The 22,752-nt window shown below is 43.4% G+C and overlaps 1 long non-coding RNA gene across 2 annotated transcripts; it reads left to right on the top strand.

Annotated features, from left to right (window-relative positions):
- The first annotated feature begins 1,013 nt into the window (after positions 1-1,013).
- On the top strand, positions 1,014-20,558 carry LOC146854834 (uncharacterized). 2 transcript variants are annotated; one of them, XR_014981223.1, is made up of 4 exons: positions 1,014-1,484; positions 19,794-19,917; positions 20,001-20,068; positions 20,429-20,558. It is a non-coding gene; the product is annotated as an uncharacterized LOC146854834 (long non-coding RNA). The 2 variants fall into 2 exon arrangements; XR_014981224.1 differs by lacking the exons at positions 19,794-19,917; positions 20,001-20,068 and having other exon boundaries at positions 20,429-20,549.
- The last annotated feature ends 2,194 nt before the right edge of the window (positions 20,559-22,752 follow it).

Raw genomic sequence — 22,752 nt, 5'->3', positions numbered from 1 at the left:
GGACTGGAATATGGCCGAGATTAATTCAAGCATTCCTAACACGAGTTTTCTGTTTGTTGGTCTTAGCTTTTGCAGAAAAAATCCAGTTGTGAAGGGGCTGGTTTTTTGTGATTAGGACTATCCGGCAATCAAAGTTACATTTCAAGGGCTACATGCATATAATATGGCTTATTTTAATATTGTGCAATAGTCCACTACATAATCAAGACACCCCCACCTTGTCCTTACAACAACTTCAAAACAACCATTGGCATAGCCAATAGGTCTCGCCTTTGGGACCTTATAAGTGTTTAGCCATGCAACAGTTGCATAACTAAACACTTATAAGGTCCCAAAAGCGAGACTTATTGGCTATGTGAAGCGGCCTGTGCGGCCGCAAAAGTGAGCGATCAAACATCAAAGCGGCCGTGCGGTCGCAAAAGTGAAAGTAATCACGGTAAAAGAGGCGCGCGCGCCCGCGCACATGCACTGTAGCTCTAGGCTGGCCTGGTAGCACTTTTTGGAGCCCTCTCAATAAGTCTCGCCAGTCCAGCGCATGCGCTGGGTCAGGCGAGACCTAAACAGTCTAGTTAAACACTGTGGGGCTTATTTACAAGCCCCTTGCGCCACCCGTACGTCACGTTTCCCATGTTAAAAATGACGCAAAGGTGGCGCAAGGGGCTTGTAAATAAGCCCCCATACTTCTTATGACATATTGTTGCGAGACAAAAAAATCTAGATGCAAGTGCAAAAACGAATTGCCTTTATCAATGATTGTTCGTGCTTTCTTTTGGTACTAATTGGCTGGGAAGGTGGGAAGTTTGAGCCTTCGACTTTTTGGGCGTGCCACTGGTTCTGAATATGAAAGATATAATTCAATATTTTGGCATCATAAAGGCTTGAATTAACTGAAAATGGGTAATAAATTCAAAGTTGAACAGGGTGCTCCAAAGTAGTCCTTCCCCAGGGCCTCAAAAATCCCTAAAATGGCTCTGCTTATCGCCCCTATGCCCAGCCAGCCGCCATAACAGGCGGCAGTAGATGTGAAACTGGCAAGATGGCCGCTGACTGACCGCCTCTGAAGGCAGCACCGACCTCTCTCCCCTTTAAATGATTTATCACGGCTAAAATCGAAAATAACCCCAAGAGCTATGCTACAAGCCTTTATTTCCTCGCTTTCTACATACCTCTCAGTGAGTAGATTTCCCCCCGGTTTCAATTTCAAAGAAAATTTGCAGATTGAGTTGCCGGGGCTTCTACCTGCTTACCTCCGCGGTCAGCCTACTCGACGCAGGAGAGTTAGCGGGTCTGGATATCTCTTCGGCTCACTGTCTTCAACGCTGGGTGCAGTTGAGGATGGCTCCGAGGATGGCGAAGACGCGGGAGGCTGCTGGGTCCGGAGACCAGAAAGAGCTGAGGAGAGAACAGCTGCAGGGCTCGGCTACAGATGCAGGTGCAGGTTCGAGTCAGGGACGGACACGGAAAGGCGGTCCCAAAAGGGAAAGGTGAGGTGGGGAGGACGGCTGATGGCGGGACTACCAGAGTAGCAGGCGGGACAAGATTACGGGCTGGTAAAGCCAATGAGGGCGCTCTCAGACAGCCATCAGTGATCGAGGCATTTAGTATGTCAAATTCGACACAGGCACTCTCTGGGGGAATGTGAAAATGCCTGTATCCTCCTCTGATGTATCCTTGCAATTGGAAGCAGTTTCTCGTAAGTTTGACTCAGCCTCACTAAGTGACAATCTGACCATACCGATCATTGTACCAGTGGATTCTGGGAAACGTAGTCCTTCTGTTTCTTTGCACCAACGGGCTGTTAGTATGGACTTGGACATTAGTATTATGCAGCAGCATGCAGATGTAACATCTGATGGCTCTCTTGGGATTCTCGGACTGCTTACCGCGGAGGTGATAGAGGGAGAAAATCTTCTGTTAAAGTCACATGATATAAATAGCCACAATAGTAGTCAAGACAGCAGTGATGGAGAGGAGCTAAATGAGGTCCGAAGTAGCTGCCAGAAGATTGTAATGGATGACCACTGCACAGAAGGCGCGGATGTGGCCACAGATTTACTTCTTGAAATAGTTCAAGATAACCCTGAGACATCTATACAGTCTCACGACAATCTGGGGTCCTCTGTTCTCAAATCTGGTGATTTAAATGGCACATCTAGTAAGATAGACAATCAGGAGTCTGACATCCCTCAGGCAGGCGCGGCTGGTGACATCCGAAAGTGGTAGGGCGTAAAATTTGCGGGGAAGTGCACATCGCCAAGCGAGCGTAGTGAGCAAGCCTGAACAACCTAAGGGGGGATCGGGGGGGGGGGGGGAATCTCCCCCAAGATTTTTTTTTAAAAAGAGCAGGCAAATGGTGCATTTTCAAGCAAATTTGACAAAGCAAGAAGGTTAATAAGGTAATTCAACTGTTCGTCTGCATTAGAAGCCACAAAACTGCAAAAGTTTACTTATTTTATTCTGCTTTTTTCAAAAGCACTACTAGAATAGAGAGCATATTAACATGAACAAATACTTAAACACAAAAAACCATAAAATTAAATAGAAAGTAAAGGACATCTGTCATCGTCTCGAGGCCCAAACAAGGGCAGAGTGGCGCTATATAAAAGCAAAGTATTATGGCTTCATATTTTGCTTCCCGATATCTGTACATTTCTCATTTTTCTCAATCCCACCTCGCCTCTTCCTCCCACTATCTCCTTTCAGTTCACTTCTTTATTTTACCCGTGCCCAGCCCCCCTCTCCATTTTCCTCACCCCATACTCCCTCTCCTCTACCAGCTCAAGCCCACGGGAGTTTGGTGTCAATCGGTAAACCCAAGGGTAGGCTTATTTGAGAAGCTTCACCATTTCCAACCCGAAGATGGTTCGCTGCATTAAATAACTCAAATGCAAACTCATCACAATCCCCAGACCGCAAGGGCAAACACAGAATCACAACTGCTAACAGTTAAATCAAGTGCAGAACCACCGCAGCCCCAACAATGTAAACAAGCGTGCACAAACACCACATGCACAAAGGCAGAATGACCACTGCTAATAGTTCAAACGTGCACAGAACCACGTGACATACACCAGCGACGGCCCGGGTCACAGTCAGGAAACCTTAACCACCCTAAAATAAATTAAAAAACACTTACCTGACCGGTGACCGCCTCGTCTTCTCCTGGCCCGCGTTGGCGCCTCTCTGCTCCTTCAAACGGTCCGGAACACCGTGACGCAAGTGACTGGCAACCCGGCCCTCAGCCAATCCTGGCGTTGCAGCAGCGCCAGGATTGGCTGACGGCACCGCCTACTTCTCGCCCGCCGCCTGCCCATTAGGAGACCGAGGGGCTCCTAATGGGCATGCGCAAGGCAGCAAAAACACAAGTACGCATGACTGGGCACGGAGTAAAAATTAAGCTCCATGCCCACTCATGCGCACTTGTGCTGCCTTTCCCAAAGGCGTCTGACAATGATGTCAATCAACATGACGCCGGACCGCCCACGGTCCGACGTCATGCTGACTGACATTCACAGAGGAGGGAGAGCTGCGGGTGCGAGGCGCGGGCTTCACAGAGGAGAGGGAGAGCTGCGGGCGCGGGCGGCGGGGCTACGCCCCCACGCCCCAATGGACGCACCGTGTGCCATTGCTTTCACCGGATGGTGATCGATTTTTCTCGCTAAATGATGACTCTGATTCATCTTTGGAGAGTGAGCTTGATTCGACACAGGAGAGTGTCTCTGGAGAGGAGTCCCTGGTGGTACAGCGGCAGGACACCACCCAGTCTAAGCTGAAGTCTAAGACTATTAAGCTTCGGAGCAGGGGTAGAGGTTAATCTTCGGATTCAACCAGCAGACGGCTTGAGTGGGACTACTCTGCCTCAACCCTCACAGCTTGCTCAGACAGCGGGCCTGGGGGTGGCAGTGGAGCAGAAGGAACCAATAAGTCAGGTAGTGCGCCCTCATCACCAACGTTGGAGGTGCTGTATGCAACATTAAAGCAAATGCAGAGTGAGGCCCGGCAAGAGAGCAAGAAATCTCAACTTGCTACCAATAAGTTACAAGGGGCAATTCGCAAAACAAATAAATTATGCTCTGATATGTCTGAGCGGATAACCCAGTTTGAAGCGCGGACGGTTGCCGTAGAGGAAGATGTGGAGAAACTACTTGTGGGAAAAGGTGCGCAGGAAAAGCGCTCACAGGATGTGGATTGGAAACTTGAGGATTTCGAAAATCGGCAGCGCCAGAATAATATCCGACTACTTGGCTTGGAGGAAAAAGTGGAAGGGGAGAACATTTTGAGCTTTGTGGTGAAGCTTTTGAAGGCAGCTTTTCCAGATTTGGCTCATTGGAACTGGGAGATGGAAGTGCAAAGGGCACACCGTTTCCCAATGTTCAGGAAAAATCAGTCTAATAATCAACGAGATCATCCTAGAGCGATTCTTATTTTTATTGGAAATTTTTTGTTGAGACAGGCAATTTTGGACCGTGCTAGACCTGATTCTAAGATCACAGTGGAGGGGCATACCTTCTTCGCTCGGCCGGATTTTTGCCACACTACGGTCGAGCGGAGGTGGAGGCTGCGCCAGTGGATTTCTGCATTTAAAGGGGCAGGTTGTGATGCCTTTCTGCTGTTCCCCGCAAGACTTAAGGTTATTTACAGAGGTCGAGCTAGAATTTTTTTTTCAGAGATTAAAGCACAAGAGTTTCTTACTGATTTAATCAAAACACGAGGGCTGAGGGCACTGTCTAGCACGGGTGAAAGCAATAAGGGTGATCAAGGAAAAGTCTGATGTGATTTTCAAATGCTGATTATATGTTGAGATTTCTCTTCCACATTGGTGGATCTATTTGGGGATGATACATATTATTGTTGGGGTTTATATTTGTTTTCTTGTTGGGAGGTGGGGGACGGGCGCTGCCTTTATGGAAGATGTCTCGGCCATATTTAGGTCTTGGGTGACCTAATTGCCTGTAAGGGAGGTAAGGGGGGGGAGCGGGGTGGGTGGCTCAGGGGTCAGGTTGTTGGGGGTGGGGGGGGGATCAGCGCAGGTCAAGGTGTTTCATATTATTAGGCAAATAAAGAGGCAGCAGAGTGGTGCTAAATGCGTTTTGGTTAGGTTACTTGGTAAGGTTTGGAAAATGAGTATGAGTATGAACGGCAAGGCAAGGTTGGATGGATTAGCAGCTGAATTGGTTTATTGTGCGATTGTAAAGAGAGAAAACCTTAATTTTAAGACATGAATCTCCGGATCTTGACAATAAATATTTGTGGGCTGAATGTTCAGAAAAAGAGGAATAAGGTAGCGACTTGGTTGAAACCTTTACATATAGATTTATTATGCATTCAAGAAACCCATATGGAGGGTAATAGAGCTTATTTAATGGAGCAACTTGGTTTTAGATTGATTGCATATACTACACAAGGTGCCCGAACTCGTGGGGTAGCAATCCTTACTCAGGGAAGTGATCTAAGGGTTCTTCGTAATTCAGTTGATCAATGGGGTCGGTGAGTAATAATTGAATGCTTGGTTAACAACTTTAAATTTACACTTTGCTCACTGTATGGCTCAACCGGTGATGATCCGGAATTGTTAGAGTACTTAGATGCAAGATTGGCATTCTGGTCTGTCCCAGTTGTCTTATGCAGAGATTTTAATATTAATGGTCTAGGGGTACAATGGGATAGTCAAGGAAATAACTACTTAGGAAAAAAGAAGAAAGCTAGCACTGCCCTATATAATTTAGCTTATAACAATGGTTTGACAGATGCTTGGGCTCATTTAAAACCTACTGATTTAGGTGGTACCTTTTTCTCAGCTCCACATAAAGTTATTACCCGTTTGGATTACTTTTTTGTTTCCAATCAACTTCTTACTAATTTGGGTATTGAGAAGTATCCACGTATTATATCAGATCATAATCCATTAGTTTTGACAATTAATATAATTTTGATGGATAAAAAAGAATGTTGGCTGGACCTTTGAAAGGAGGTTATTATATGATCCAGACTATATTGTCAACATGAAGGGGTGGGTTAAAGAATTTTAGGAGTTTAATCGAGGGAGTACAGGGGTTGGAGTCGTTTGGGATGCCTTTAAGGCAGGGGTTAGAGGGGAAACCTTAAGTTTCAGCTTGTGTCGGCAAAAGATGGAAAGACTAAGAGAAAGAGAGATAAGGGAGGAACTAAATAACCTTGAGGGAATCTTAGCTACAGCCATTAGTACCGGTGACGGAACAGATAGAATACTTTCACAGTTGGCTATTAAAAAGGCCGAGATAGGTGATCATTTGGCTAAAAAAGCAGCAGAGATTTTTTTGGCTAAAAAACGGCATTGCCATGAATTTAATGAGAGAATAGGTCACATGCTGGCAGTAAGAGCTAGGCAGAAAACCTCGGCCGAGACGATATCTGAAATTTATGACACTAATAGAAAGGTTATTACTGATGCAGCAGGTATTCGGGAAGTTTTTAGGTTATTCTATCAGCAATTATACTCCGGTGGACCTGCTGCTATACCTGGTGGTATTTGTGAATACTTAGATAATATACCCAGTCAGAAGGTCGATCCTATAGATATGGAGGAACTCGAGAGGGTCTTCTCCGAGGAAGAAATAATGGGTGCTTTCCAAGGTCTACCGTCTGGTAAAGCTGTCGGTCCAGATCAGATTCCGCTGGAATTTTATAAAATGTTTATTGATTAGTTAGGACAGGATCTGGTGGAGGTTATGCTATCAGCACAAAGGGGAGACTCTACCCCCGAGTCATGGGCGGGGGCAGATGTCGTTATATTTCTGAAAAAGGATAAACCAGCCAAGGATCCCGGCTCTTATCGCCCAATCACTTTAATGAATAGTGATGTTAAAATCTTCTCAAAAATTTTGGCCATGAGATTAAATGGTATTTTGGAAAAAACTATCCATCCGTGTCAACATGGGTTTATTATGGGCCGGGGAACCACGCAACATATAAGGCGAATGATCACCCTTTTTGATGTAACAGAGATCTCAGGGGACCCTATGTCTGTGTTGTTATTAGATGCTGAAAAGGCATTCGATAGGGTCTCCTGGGATTTTCTTTGGGAGGCCATGAGGTGGTTCAGGTTGGGAGAGAGATTTATTAAATCTGTTCAAGTATTATATTCGGCCCCAACAGCTCGGCTGAAGATTAATGGCAACTATACATCCCCATTTTATATACAGAGGGGGACCCGGCAGGGTTGTCCCTCTTCTCCATTGCTGTTTGCCATCTATATTGATCCCCTGCTACGATTATTTGAGGCTAATAGTGGAATTCGACCAGTTGTGTGCCAGGGGATAGAAACTAAAGTTCTTGCATACGCTGATGACGTGGCTATTATTACTACGGATCCGCAGTTGGCTCTGGAAAGGGTTGAGTCAATCTCAAGTGAGTTTGGTATTTTTACAGGATATGCATTAAATAAAACTAAGACTCAAGTTATTAAGAATCGTTTTATTAATTTTGAAGATACCCGTGCTGTTGATTCAGCAGTGTATTTGGGGATACGAGTCACCTCAGAACTTAGGAAATTGGTTGCCGTTAATATGGAACCAGTGATTAGTAAAGCGAGGGCGGATTTTGATAGATTAAATAATCTCCATCTCTCTCTTGTGGGACGGTGTAATCTTATTAAGATGTTATTTTTACCGAAAGTATTGTATCTGTTTAGGTCAATTCCCTTAGAATTTCTAAAATCTTGGTTTATTATCTTAGTAGGTTTAGTTAATAGATTTATTTGGGCACATGGGAAAACTAGGCGGGCTCTTCGGTTTTTGTGTTTATTACGGGAGAAAGGAGGATTTTCGGTGCCGGATTTTCGTAGTTATTATTGGGCAGCAGCTCTGCAATATATGAGGATATTGGTAGGGTCGTGCTCCGGGGAAATGGAAAGGGAAAACGATCTCCCGGATGTTTACAGACTATCATTGGGCCAAAATGCTGAATATTGTTTTTTAAAATTTACAGAACCCAGTTATTACAAACGCACAAAATTTAAGACGTTGATAGCTGCTTTTAAGATTTGGGGGGGACTAAAGAAAAAGATTGGATTAGGGGGGCTCAATTTTTACACAGTTTTGTTTAAAAATCCAATGCTTCCCGAGGTATTCTCGGATGAAACTATGGCTGGTTGGGCTAGTAAGGGTATTCGTAAGGCTGGGGATATAATAGAAAAACAAGGTTTTCGTCAATTTAAAGATATACAGAAGGACTTTGGGTTGGAAAGTTGTAATTTTTTAAAGTATTTACAACTTCGTAGTTTTTTCTGTAAGAAAATTGGTGGGGCATGGGGGTTCGCTAGTAATTGCATAATTGATATAATGCAAAGGGGACGATTAAGTTAATCTATGCAGAATTGATTAATTTGAAACAAGACGATTTAATTAAACATGAGGGTAAGTGGGGTGAGCGAGTGGGGGCTGCCCCCGGAACAGTTATGAAATCTTTAAAGATGGCTCAGTCAGTCCTATTTTTGGCTGGGCTTCAGACACAACATTTTAAAACTGTTTTTTCTTTATATTATACCCCGGCCAAAATAGCACAATGGGGCGGCTCTACAGGGACTTCATGCCCACAGTGTGGGGGACTGGAAGCGGATCTGGTGCACATGTTTGCTTCTTGTCCGCGGTTGCAGACATTGGTGGATTCAATTATGGAATTTTTAGATCATATACTTGGGGTAAAAACAATACTAACCCATGAAACTCTTTTGTTAGGATTAAGTTCCTCAAATCAGGATAAGACGGCTTATCAATTTATTTTTGTTGCTATGGCGGTGTTAAGGATACACATTGCCTCTGCCTGGTTAGATCCCCTTCCCCCTACATTTCAACAATGGTTAGCTCGTTTACTTTCTATTTATACAATAGAAAGTGCAATTTATGAAAGGAAGGGAAAAAAAGCGAAATTATTGGGTAAAAATATTTGGGCACCTTTAGGTGTCGGGTACAATGCCAAGAGCACAAACTCTCATAAATGTGAGAGATTCCACGCCAGCTTCCTTTTGGGCCCGGAAAGATATTGTTCATACCAGGCTCAGGTGAATAGTGCACCTGCTGCAGGTATACATGTCGCTGGAACCACACTCTTATATTCCTCAAGGGAAGAGTGTGCACATATTGGCAAAAGTATCATACTAGTATTTGAACCTTAATCATAAAAGTCTCCTGTCCTCCATTGCTGGACATGTGACCCAAATCCTCTGATGCCACTGGTCTGAAATGTGAAAGCATGCTGATGAAGAAATTCTGTCAATCTTAGCCTGCAAATTATTTGGAAGCGTAGGCTCAGAAAAATGAGGCTTCCTGAAAGAGCAAACAACGAGCAGAAATTAATAATTTTTCTTCGTTTTGCCATTCTAACGCTTTGCCATGGCATTAATTTTTGCCGCTGCCTCAGCCTTATAAATCTGGGGCAGCGTCAAAAATCAATGGGTGTTGCGGTGGAACGCCAACAGCCTCACTCATTGCACACCCCTGTGCCCCAGAGGACAGCGGCGGAAAGGGGCATATTTACAAGGTGGCGTTAAGCCACGCTAAGTGGCTTAGTGCCACATTGTAAATATGGAAAATTGCGCTACGCCACAGGAGCATCAAAAAAAGTGACGCTCCGTTGGCGATAGGGGCTTGTAAATATGTCCCTCAGTGTCTAGCATTCCCTCCTTGTAAGGTGCATTGAAGCTCATGGGGCCGGGTTCCCTTCTCTCAATTTACTCTGGAACCCCCGGCCAATGGACGGTGGGAACCTGCTTAGGAGTGTAGAGGGGAGAAATAACTTGTCACATCAGCACATCAGGTTCAAAAGCACAATAATTCATTGAGTTAATTTAAAACAAAGCCAAAACTGGACATACAGACACCTCAAGATGAGGTTGTAGAAATACAGTGGGACTAATAGAAGCCAAACCTATGGGCAAGGTTAAGTCTCTGAAGCATTAAAAGAATTACAAATTCTAGAAACAGAACGCAGGCAATGAGTGCCCCAACGTCAGGATCAGACTTCATTGGGGCTTCATAAGTGAAATACATTAGTCTGTCCCTACTCTACCACTAACGTGACATCCCTACTTAGCATTCCCCAGGCAAGTTCAGGAAAAATGGTGTCAGCATGTGAAGACTCCCTAAGAAGTACACGCACGTAGTATGGGTCAAGTAGCCAAAGGCTACAGAGCTTGTTCTAAGATGCTCCTTCTCTCTCCTCTCCTAACTCAATCCCTGGGGCGCTGTTCCTAATTCCAACACCAAAATCCTAGGACACTCCCATCTCACACCATCTGATCGCCTCATCGAGCCAGACACCTCTTCGTAGGTGATTTTCCACTTAGTTTCGATCCTCCCAACCTCTGGCTCATTGACCTTGATTCCCAGGCCTTCTCCGGTGAGAAAGAACACCGTCCCACATTATCAGTACTACTTGTTCAGATGTATCCTCTCCTCCCCAAGCCTAGCTCCTAAAACAAAAGCGTTACTCTAACTAACAAGATTAATCTCTCCACCTGCAACAGAAACTTGAGAAAGAACTAATCCAACATGATCATGAAATTCAACTATTAATCTAATGTGAGAGCTTCCATGGACAAATGCATTTCAGGCCTGCAGAAATCGGCCAACATAAGAAAATAGCACACAGGCCGTATGAAACTACATGTTAATGAACACTTTTACTGAGCATTTCCAAATCAACACGTTACATGAGCACATCAAATACATGAATAATTGTAAGCATCATACACAAGTTCTACACGTTAATGTTTTCAACTAAACATGTATGTATGGCAACATTCATTTCTTCACCTTTATGTGGAAAATATCTCCAGCACATCACCCTTCACGTTATTACAGTACACATTCTACTATCCCATATCAATACGACAAGAGTATAAATGCAGGTGCAAATTACTTATGATTATAATGCACCCCTACAAATGAAAGAGCATAATCGCACTCTATCAAAGCACACTTGACGGAGGAATCGTTGGAGATAGACCTGCCAATTCTTTGAGAAATCAATAAGTGGAGAACATGTAACGAGTCACCACTAAGTGCACTAAACCTGTGGATAGGTTCATGGCAGTATGAGAGAAGGAGTATGCAGTTTCTGTGAAGCGGTGCGTGGAGCTCACAGAGTTTCACTCCGTGGAATTACGTGGAGTTGCCAAAAAACTCCGTGAGATTCCGCGGAGTTCCGCTTGTGACTGAATGCCTCCCGGTTATAATTAAGTAAGTCTTACCCTTGCCAGTCTTCAAAACCTAGCCAGCATTGTGAGTCAGCAGTGCGTGACAGTGAAGCCCTCCAGCCTAACAAACCATTCACAAGCTAGTATAAGCCGACAATAGCCTCTCACTGATTGAATGCAGGATGCCGATGCTCGGGTCCTGGTCCAATCTGAGCAGGGTCTGCTGCTCCAGCTGAAATTACACTACCGCCGCCATCTTCCACTCAAAGCAGCAGCAGCACCAGGCTATGCACGACAATTCGTCCGGAAACAGAAATGCATGCCGGAAGTACAGACACAGGCCTGTCATGCATGGCGTGCTGGGAATCGTAGTCTTGTGGAAAGAAGTGAATGGCTCTATGTGCTTCCTTCCTGGTAAGTGTGCCCAAGACAAGTAATGTTGGTGATGCAACAGAGAATGCTTAATCCTTTGGAATCCAGATGGGACATCAATAGCACAATAATCAGCCTGGTGAGAGGAACTGCTTGGGGCAGACATTCAAAACAATCGGTGGAGCACCACTTGAGTGCCACAGCCCAGCAAAGGGGAACCCGTGACTTTGTTACCCTCTGTGGAAGTGAAAGAGGCTAGAGTACTGATTGAGTCACCAGATACTGCCCCGCTGTCACCGTAGCCAAGAAAGAAGCTGGCATCTGCCGACTCCCAGGCTGATGAGGGGCCTGACATGAAGTAGTTGAGAAAAGATGAGGGACCACACCCCATCTAAAGGTACCACAGTGGTCTCCCCACGTCATGCTGTCTGTCACAAGCTTATCATGATACTGAAAAATCAATTACATCTCTACATTTCCATTATCGATGCCAATTTCGGCACAAGGAGGAGAACTTGCAGACGAGGGCATCTGCTTATGGGATGTCATGGTGAACCTGCCAGTGAGTCCTGCAGAAGTAGAGCTGATGGGCTTAAAGCTTTGAAATATTGAACTTTCTTCTGTACAGAATCACACATTGGCCTCACAGCTGACACGCGCAACGAGTTCTGGGGCTCTCAAAGTGAAACCACAAAATGCCATCTCAGCTGGGGCAAAGGACACCATCACTGACACGCTCCAGACTTGTGAGTATGAAGAGGTAGAGACTAGATAAACCAGTGGCGACCCTGCACTCTGCATAAAATAGATTAGATTGAAGGATCATCTGGTTGAGAACCACTTTACCAGACACGTGTGCCATTTTTCTGTGACATTTCTAAAACGGTGTAACATGACTGCAAACTGTGGAGAGAAGTCGTGGGTACTATTGAGCAAAGATAGCAAACACAAGTTGTTGCAACATCAAAGCACACTGTCGAAGGATTGTATGTAAAATATGGGGATTCCACCATAACAAATCAATTCTTGACTGATGGGAGTGCTGTTACCATTAAGTATGGAGTCTGTAGCCAGGGCGGAGTATCTACACACACCATGTGTGAATGGAGTGAGTGAACAGAGTCATGATGGAGCATATAATCAAAGTCCAGCTTTCAGAAGGTGAAACTTTGACCACTCTGCACCCTAGATGGTACCTAGGGCCCCCTGACGACTATTGAAATGGTTGTGAACTGTGAGTGAGGAATATAGCATGCTACAACGCATGCTTTTACATCGCGTTCCCATACAACACGGTCGTTACAATGACCGTGTTGTTAGAACGCAATACCTTTACAACGCAAGTCATTAGATCGATTTGAACTAGATGGCGCTCCAACTTTAGGAATAGTATAATTTACTATTCTAACTCCACCCTGCGCAACAGTATGGAAGGTGTTGGAATACTAAATCATACTATTCCTTAGGTTGGAGCGCAAGTCGATCTAATGACTTGCAATGTAATGGCATCGCGTTGTTACAACATGGTCATTGTAACGACTGTGTTGTAAAGGTAACTCAATATAACAACCACGTTGTAAAGGTTGTTTCCCGTGAGTGAGAGGCCTGTATCTTCCTGAAGAATCTTCAGGAGTTTCACCTCTTTTAATTTCCCATCTCATCTAAACATTGAAAGTATCCATTCTGCTGTATTTTGACTCTGATGGGTCCATTTAAAAAATGTGTTGTCTGGGGAACTGCTTGTGGTGCCCGGGATGTGCTAAAACCCCAAGAAAGAATAACAAATACTGTGCTAAGATTTAATTGTTTTATTTGTTTTCAGTTAGGAATGCTTTTCACTTGTTGTTCATCTAACTTATCTTGCTGAGTGAGAGTGGCCCTGAGAGACAGAAAAGGGAGTGGGTTGTGGGGATTTTTTTAACTTAGTCATTGGAGTGCATGATCGATAGTTTGTAGATTTGTATTTATTTATGTATCTAGTTTTCTGCAGCGCAACCATGGCCTAAGAGAATTAGTACTTTACAAGAGAATGAGAGGTAAGTGTCAAAACAACAAACAATTAGCACCAGATCAAAATCGTCAATGGGGATTGGTCGAAGGTGCTTGGGGCAATCTTAACTAAAGTGTTTTTGAAATAGGAGGGCTTTGAGTACTCTTATGATGTTAAAAAGAGAGTGGGTCACGTGGAGATCTGTAGAAGATCGTTGTTGCACAGGTGGAGAAGGACTCCTCTTCAGAGATTGCCCGTGATTGAAAGTGGGAGGCTCAAGTAGGAGGCATTCTGCACTGCTTACCCCCGTTTGGCACCAGAGATTTTCAGTTTTATCAACTTGTTGGTGGATTTGGAGCTGTGTAGGGCTTTGTGAGTGATGCAGGCAGTCTTAAAGTGTGTTCCCGCATCAATGGTGAGCCACTGAAGAGTAAAAAGGACAGGAGAGATGTGATTAAATTTCTTGTATCAGGAAACAAAGCAGGCAACAGCATATAGATACCCTTTGGGTCATGTTTGCGCTATATAAAACTAAAATTAATTAATTAATTAATGTAGTACAGTTCTGGGAGTGGATTTGAGGAGGGGGAGCTAATGCCAAGACTACAGACTTTAAGTCCTGCTCATTGATGAGTTGTCTGATCCACCAAAATAGCCTGAGTTGGTAGCATGCGTCCTGGGCAATGGCAGAGATTTGTTTCTGAAGGTTGCCCCCCGGGGCGGCTCTAGGTTGGTGCCCCCACCCAAAGTCAGCGACGGGCACTGACTTTGGGTGGGGGCACCGTGATTGCAAGTATTTTAGGTTTTAAAAGCACCTGCTACACCATTCCTTGCCTCCAGAAAATTTCAGGCAACAATAAAAATGTCAAGATAACTTAGGTAATTAATGTTCTTCCTAGAGAGAGACTGGACACAAGAGTTTTGTCTAGTGGAAGTTTTGACTCATCATAAGGTAGCGCAGAGAGTTAAGCCTGCCGCAAAGAGCATGTACCATGCAGATCACAAGTGCATATAATGTAAATAGTTCAGAGGGTTACTGCTTTTGTCACAGAGATCCTTTTGTTACTTGCAGTTTATAAGTTAAAATCCTAATATAGAACAGTGAACTATTAACTGTTGTCAGAGAGCTGCATGAAAACTGCAAGGTACAAATTAGAGCTTATGATTTTTTTCCTCAGCATTTAATTATTGTAATTTTGCAAAAAGGGTAGAAATAAATTCTTATTATGAAAGAGAACCCCTAGCCATGGTCTTACATTTTCAATTCTGAGTTCTGAGTTTGTGTTTCTCCAGACCAAGCACTCTTCTGCCTACGAGTATGAATGACATTTGACTCTTACACCTTGTAGCCCTCTGTCTTACGTAACATGTACTCTGATTTACACAGGTATGATTCATTGTCTCTTTGCAATGTGTGTGTGATGTAAAGTGCTCTGACACACTACACTAATAGGAGTAGCGTTAATAAAATGAATTAAATGCATCTGAGAGAGAGGTTATGGAGACTTGAGGAGCACTGTGAAGGGTCAAAATGAAGGAATTCATGATGGATGTGGTCATGAACGGGGCACCAACAAACATTGTTGCACTTTGTGCCACCAGCACTCTAAAGCCGGCCCTGGTTGCACCGATTTTCAAGTATGAATTCCAGCAATCTGACGTCATCCTTAATAGGTGATTTGCAATCCCGGGATGACTATGAGTCAATCTATGCATGGACATGAAGACTGGATTTTTCACTTAGTTTTATAGGAATTATGTTTATGTTGGGTTTATTGTTAGGTGGTAGTGAATTTTGGCCAGCATGTTGGAGAGCAGGTAGCTCTCCAACATGAGAGAGGAAATCTTAAGATAGATCTGAGTATATGCATATTATTGAAAATATATACTAGAGAGTCTGAGAATCTCTCAAAATGTCTGAAATAGAGGTTAAGCAGAGTTGGAGACAAAATTGAGCCCTGGTAACTCCTTATGGTAGGTTGACTTTGCTAGATATAGAACTCCCTAATTTAACTGCTTGGGACTGATCCAACAAATAGGTTGTGAACCAGTTTAGAACTTTTCCATCACTGCCTATGTGTTCTTTTGAGATGTTACCAGTGAGCTATGTGACTGTATCAAAGGCCATCAATAGGTTTAAAAGAATATGAAGGCTGGAGTTACTAGAGTTCAAGAAGCAGCAAGCTACATCTTCAACAGCATGTAATAAGGCAGTCTCTGTGCTACAATCCTCTCTAGATCTAGATTTTAAATCTTCAAGGAAGTTGTTAGCAAGGATATGAAGGGAGAGTTGGTGGTCTACACAGCACTCTATCACTCATTTTGCATGAGCTGAGTGCTACTTTTTTCATAGGGAGGGGGAATTGGCCTATTTTCAGACAATTAGGAAATATAACTGTGAGAGATTGGGTTACTGGTTGACTAGTGTGTGAACCCTGGTCAGGCAGCAACCACAGTCCATGTCAGGGTAATGCACAAGAAAACCCCAGATTAACCTGTGCTCAACTCCCTGGTAGCTTGGCACAGCAGTCAGGCTTAACTTAGTGGCAATGTGTAAAGGATTTGGGTAACACCTAAAGTGAAAACACCATACAAAAGGGGTCCCACACCAAGTTAGAACAATACCAAAACAAGACCAAAACAACAACAATCTAATCAGTGGAACAGGAGATTTGGAATTTTAAAGATTCTAGTGAAAATAGCGCCAAAAAGCACAAAGCACCAACTGTTGATATCTGGTCGCGCTGGACAGGGACAAAGCCACAAGTTCAGTCTAACTGCGATGGAGTGTGATCCAGCTACAGGGACCCAGTTAGGCCTACTGAACAAAGTACCTTAAATCCTGGATTGTGGAGCGTTGTGAAGATCTGCGTCACTGACGCGTCATGCATTTAAAGGAATATGTGACGTTACAACGCGATCAAAATGATCGCGGTACGCTACATTGCAGTTTTTACAACGCAAGTTGTTACAATGACTTGCGCTGGAGGGCGCTGGACTTAGGAATAGTATGATTTACCATTCCCACACCAGTCTACGTACAGTAGGGAAGGTGTTGGAATAGTAAATCATACTATTCCTTAGATCGGAGCGCCATCCAGCGCAAGTCGTTGTAACGTCTTGCGTTGTAATACCCGTGATGTAAAGGCATTGCGATGCAATGCCCACGTGGTAATGGATATTTCCCATTTGAAGCGATGTGTCGGTTCTGAGATGTGGCGAGGCTGCGATACGAGGGCTTGCGTTGTTGTCGGGATTTCCATCAATGGGCCTTGCAATACGAAGTCTGGCATTGGCGATGTGGCGTGCAGTCGGGGGGGATGCATCCTTTCTGAAGAGCTGTGAGGCTGCAATGCAGAGTCTGTCGTTGTCGTCAAGCCTACTGTGGATGAGGGATGTGTGATCCTGCACAGAGGATGTGTCGCACAGTGGTGGTTCTAAAGGCATTGCGGAAGGATTTTTGTTACGGGTTCAATCCATGCAGCAGGGAAGGTGTGGCGGTTTGGCTCGGGCTGCACCACGCAGCACGGTGGTCGGAATCCTGTTATGACCCTAAGGCTTCAGATCAGGGGGCCAGCAAACTAGCAGCTGGAGTCAATCTGGGTTATGGGTTCCTGAGATGAAGGTCCTGTCCTTCTCACCCAGACAAGAGGGCAGAAGGTAGCAGGTAGGCACAGCAGCGCAGCAGTCGCTTCAGAGCAGCAGTCCCGCAGAGTAGCAGTCCTTTCAGCAGCACAGCAGTCCTTCTTCCTGGCAAAGTACCCACAGGTCCAGAAGTGTACTGAAGTGGTGATTTCTGAGGTCCAGTATATACACCGAGCTGTGCCGTTGAACTGGGCATGCCTTTGAAGTGCACAGGTGCCCTGCCTTCCTGGCTGCAGATTAACTACAGGGGGTATGCAGCCCTTTGTGTAGAAAGAGGACACAACCTATTTTCTTGCTTTAGTCGTTTGGTGCCTGCATCACTGGGTGGGTGCTCGCATGACTGGGTGTGGGTGGCAGTTGGGCATTGTGTATTCCTTCTAGACAGCATCACACAATGGGGAGCTTAGGTGTGACTGGATGGGTCATCACTGGCAGGATGAGAGGGAGGAGCTGGGTCCAGCCCCACTTACACTCAAATCAGTTGAATGGGCACTTCTCAAACAGGAGGAGTTGCAAGCAAATAAGGTTTTCTTACTGGAATTGTTGCAATTTTGTTTGTACCACCGCTACTTCAAATTGAAGCAGAAGTATTTTCTCCAAGCCAACGGAACCTCCATGGGTTTTTCCGGGGCTCCTAATTATGCCAACATCTTTATGATGAAATTTGAATCAGAACATATGCTATTTGACAGCAAATGGATTGACCACTTGATACTTTATCGGAGATATATTGATGACATATTCATCATTTTGCTAGGTACACAGCATGATCTTGAAACAAGCCTGAGTTTATTGAATAGCAGGAATCCTAGGATCCAGTTCACATTTTGTATGGATCAACAACACATTTCTTATCTCGATGTCAACATTGAGATTGTGGGTACTAACATCAAGACCTCTGTGTTTAAGAAATCCACTGATCGCAACAGCTCTTTGTCATATAGCAGCTTCCATTCCTGTCCCTTAAGCAGCATCTACCATATTCTCAATTCAATAGAGTGAAATGGATCACCTCGGACACTGAACAATATGAAACAACACTGGGTGAATCCAAACAAAATTTATTAGATCAAGATTACCCCATTAAGGTGGTGGATTCTGCAGAAAAGTGTGTTCAAGCTGTACAAAGAGTAGATCTGTTGAAAAAGCAGGCCAAGGAGTCAGCAAAAAGATACGTTTTTTTTTTGTCCACTTATTCTACTCAGTCACCTGCCATTAAGCGCATCATTCTGAAGCGTTGGGAATTATTGCAATCCGAACCTGATTTTTAAGGTATATTTGCCGATATTCCCATTTTCGCTTATAAGAGATCGCACAATCTGAAAGAGATTCTTTCCAGGCCTAACGCAGCCACGGAAGTGGAACACAAAGGAATGCGGAAATGTTCCAATTGCTCTCACTGCAATAATGTGTTGACTGGTCATAACATATCTCATCCGTGGTCTGAAAAAAGTATCAATTTGGACTTAACGGCAGACTGCAATGGCCAAAATGTTATTTATGCGATTAGATGCCCATGTGGTTTGTATTATGTGGACAAGACAGAGAGGACACTGCGTACACGCATAACTGAGCACAAAAGCCGGATTAGAATCAAAACCACCAGCTCACCACTGCAACCCATTAGAATGAACACCATCACACCATAGCACAACTAAGGTTCACCATCCTAGAAGTTGTAAAGATACAAGATGACAGGGACATGTCTAAGCTTTTGACGCAACGAGAAACTCATTGGATACATTTTCTGGATACTCTCATGCCTGAAGGCCTCAATGATAAGCTTGAACTTTCCTGTTTCTTGTAATACACAGGGATTTCCTCTTTAAATCTCCTAGATTTTCAGCCTAAATTTTTACATCACCTCTTCTGTTGCACTTTGGCCACATTTCTATTTTCACACACATTGGTTTCTGTTTTCTCTATGAACTCTACCTTGTAGGATATGATGCGTTGTGTATCATCTGTCAATTCCAGCAATTTACATTCGTCTTACTTTGTATTATGTTCCTCCCGTCTCATTCACATTATTGTACATGAGCAATGTAATGTTCTTTGTCAGAATTACTATTGTCCACCATCGCAGTGTTTTCTCCAGCAGAGCATCTGATGGTGATTTGTTTATGGTTTTATGTGTCTGTTCCTTTTTCCTTGTTATATTCATATGGTAATGAGGTTACAACATGATACTGACTTCTATTTACGACTCACGGGTCATTTTCTGTGGAGGATACATTGTATGTTGTGCTAATGCATATTTCATACAGGGGTTCATTCATTTTTAACATTGAGCAAGTGTGTAAGACGTAACATCTTGAAAAAAAGAGATTTATACTTTGTTTACATTGCTCGAAAACGGGGTGTCCCACAGTGTTCATAAGATAGTAATTGCATCTTAGGATCAATATGTGTCACCACACTTTTGTGTTCTGTTCGCGTGCCTTTTACAGATTTTTTTGATACACAATTAGTACAATATTTATATGTTAATAACATGATGTTTCCCAACTCCAATACAGTAATACACTTTTTTTGGGTTGTTTCCACTTTTACCTTTTTTGCACGCGCCTCTCAGCTTTCTAGCACAGTCTTTCTTTCATGTTTCTCAACCAGGAGGTGGCTTTCTCTCTCTCTTTACATTACTTCTGGGTTGCACGTTAACCAGCGTGGCCTCCTTCCGACAACGCGCAGGATTGGGATGACTGTCTCTCCTTATCGGTTTGAGACTATGGTTACGGTAAGCTCAGCACACAATCCACATTTCATTTTTTAATTTCAGGATTGATTAATGACACCTCTTTCTTATTTTGTTCCTTGTAGCATGCACACTTATTGAGATTACGGTGACTGATAGTTGACTGTTTGTTCCACGACCGCGCTGTTTGGAGGTATCGGTCATGTTTGATTTTAGTGTATTGCATGGCATGCTCTGAAGCACTTCAGTCAAGGCATTATCACGGTTCGGAGGTGAATTTCTTACACAGCCTACGGCTTTCAGCTGTTTTTTCTACACACTGCTTCAGTTGGTGATGGTCTTTCCTTCTTAGTGGTTGTTTTGGTTTTTCACATTTGGTTTTTCAAGGAGGGCTGACATTACTCTGTTTCTAGGGTTTCTGGCGAGAGATCGTTATTTGCTCTGGCTTAATCCATTGATGTCTGACTTATGGTATTGACTGGTCGTTTTTGAACTTTTTGTTTTTTTAAAAATTGAACTATGAATACTCATTGTAACATTTATTTGCTTGTAGATTCCCTGACGAAGGGCAACCGTTCATGTCCGAAATGCATTGGCAATTGTTTACTCAACGTGGGAGCTGTTCAATCACCATTTACCTCATGCAGAATATTTTTTTACCTGTGACTTGCCTGCGTTTGCACAATAAAAAATTAATGAGCTACATCCAGTGCTTCAGTGATGATTGGATGATGAACTTTTTCACACTGTGATTGTTGCTCTTGTATTCAGTTTTTGTATATGTAGTATTGAAGTTTGTTTACTTAACTTATGTAAATGGTTTACACTATCCCAGTGAACAATAGTAGTGCACCTTGTGTCTAGGACACCAGTCCTAGTTTTTTCTTTCACTTCGAGTTGGACAGCTGGGCGGAGCCTCCTCAGGGGGTGCACACTTTAGAAAACTACTTTGTTTCTCCAGTTTATATTGTATTATACTTTTGTCTATTTAGAGTGCCACCCAGCTGTTGTTTTGCCTTTCAACTTTCTAAAAGTGGCATTTTCAAAATTGTAATTTAAAATTTGAGTTCACCATTAGATGAGGTTTTAAATTCCAGTTCCAGAGACACCAAACATGAATTGGGTACCTGTTCCCATTTGGAAATTAAGCTTATGCAATGTAATAAGGTAATTCCAATGTTAACCTATGGCTATGGGAAAGGTAGGCCTCACAGTAGTGAAAAACAAACTTAAGAGTTTTTTACTACCAGGACATGTAAAACCTAAAAGTCCCACTCTTTAAATAAATTGCACCCTCCCCTCTGGGCTGTCCAGGGCCTACCATGGACTTATATGTATGAAAACTGAAGGTTTGGGACTGGCAAAAGGTTTACTTTGCTAAGTCGAAATGTCAGTTTAAAACTGCACACACACAGGCTGAAATGGCTAGACTGAGATATGTTTAGAATGCTACCTAAGTGGGTGGCACAATCAGTGCTTCAGGCCCAGGCCCTAGGCCCAGGTAGTGCCACTTTATAAGGGACTCACAAGTAAATTAAATGTGCCGATTGGGTATCAGCCAATCTTACCATTTTTTAAGGATAGAGCACAATCACTTTTGCACTGCTGGCTAGCAGTGGGAAAGTGCACAGGGTCCAAATGCCAGCAAAAACAAATTCAGCAAAAATAGGAGGATTGAAGGCAAAATGTTTGGGGAAGACCCTGCAGAAAGGGCCAAGTCCAAAATAACTTACTTAAGTGACAAATTAACCAAAGTGACCCAACAGGGTAGCTGATGTGTGTCAAGCTCATTGCTGATTCAGTGGTTACAAGGTAGGCTTTCCAATTTTCAGTTTCTTTTTCTTCTGAATTCAGGTGGGGTTTATCAATATTTTTAAAATTTTAAAGATCAGTGGTTATCAGTTTCTATGCTTTTTTACTCTGTAAATAAATCATGCATATGGTATTTTTCCAGTTCCTATAAAGAATTTGGCTTTTATTTCTGTTCTTCCCTTGTTCATTCATATTGTCAAGTGACAGTGATTCTTGAAGCACCTGTTTGTACTATGATCTTTATTGCTACAATTCTGATACCTTATTTTTCAGAAAGTAAAGCTACATCATGCTCTCAGTAAAGGAGGTTGGCATCGTAGTGGTGCTACATGCTCTGCTCATAGTTCGCCTGCAAACCTGCTGGCCAGCACCCAGCTATGTGTAGTGAATCATGAGCTGAATCACAGCCATGCTCCCATAGTGGGAGTGGAGGTGGTTCATGGAGTCCAGGGTAGCCAGGGACCTTTTGGATAGCAGGGGCATCCATCTCTGAAAAGTGCATAATGGCAGAGGCTGCATTTATATCGCTTGACAGTGGAGGGCACAAAAGCAGTATAAGTGCAGAAAAACCCAGTATTTTCTAGTCTCCAATAAAAAGTAAATCTTCCAATCTGTGGTATTTTATCTGTTAAAATTGTTTTTAACTGAGAACTTGACACCCTAACTATAGTTTTAAGTAATCCTCTTAACCGAGATTTCATCAAATTAAGACCAGGTCATTAATGTTTTGCAGATTAACTTGTGGTCTCCTGCGTTGTCCGATCTTGAGGGATTAGATAGTTCAATAGGCATTACTGTCTCAGCAAAGACCTTCAAAATGTCTTCACATTCGTCTTCGAAAGTATGAGCTGTGGTAATGGAAATCAGCATATTTCACTGTTTAATTCCTTCTAAGTGTTGTTTTGGTCAATTTTTCGAGATACTCTGAAGCATTTCGATGTGAGAGGACTTGGCTCTGAAACTGTGAGCTGTGTAGCTTCTTCTGGCAGCACTCTTTGAGTTAGATTAGAGGGAGAGGGGGATTGTCTCCAGGTTTTCTTGTGTTTTCCTGGGTATTTTATCATG

The sequence above is a fragment of the Triturus cristatus genome, chromosome 4_1 (genome assembly GCF_964204655.1).
Source record: "Triturus cristatus chromosome 4_1, aTriCri1.1, whole genome shotgun sequence".
NCBI classification, from domain to species: domain Eukaryota; kingdom Metazoa; phylum Chordata; class Amphibia; order Caudata; family Salamandridae; genus Triturus; species Triturus cristatus.
The sequence above is the reverse complement of the archived record's forward strand: the minus strand, read 5'-3'. Positions and strand labels throughout refer to the sequence as shown.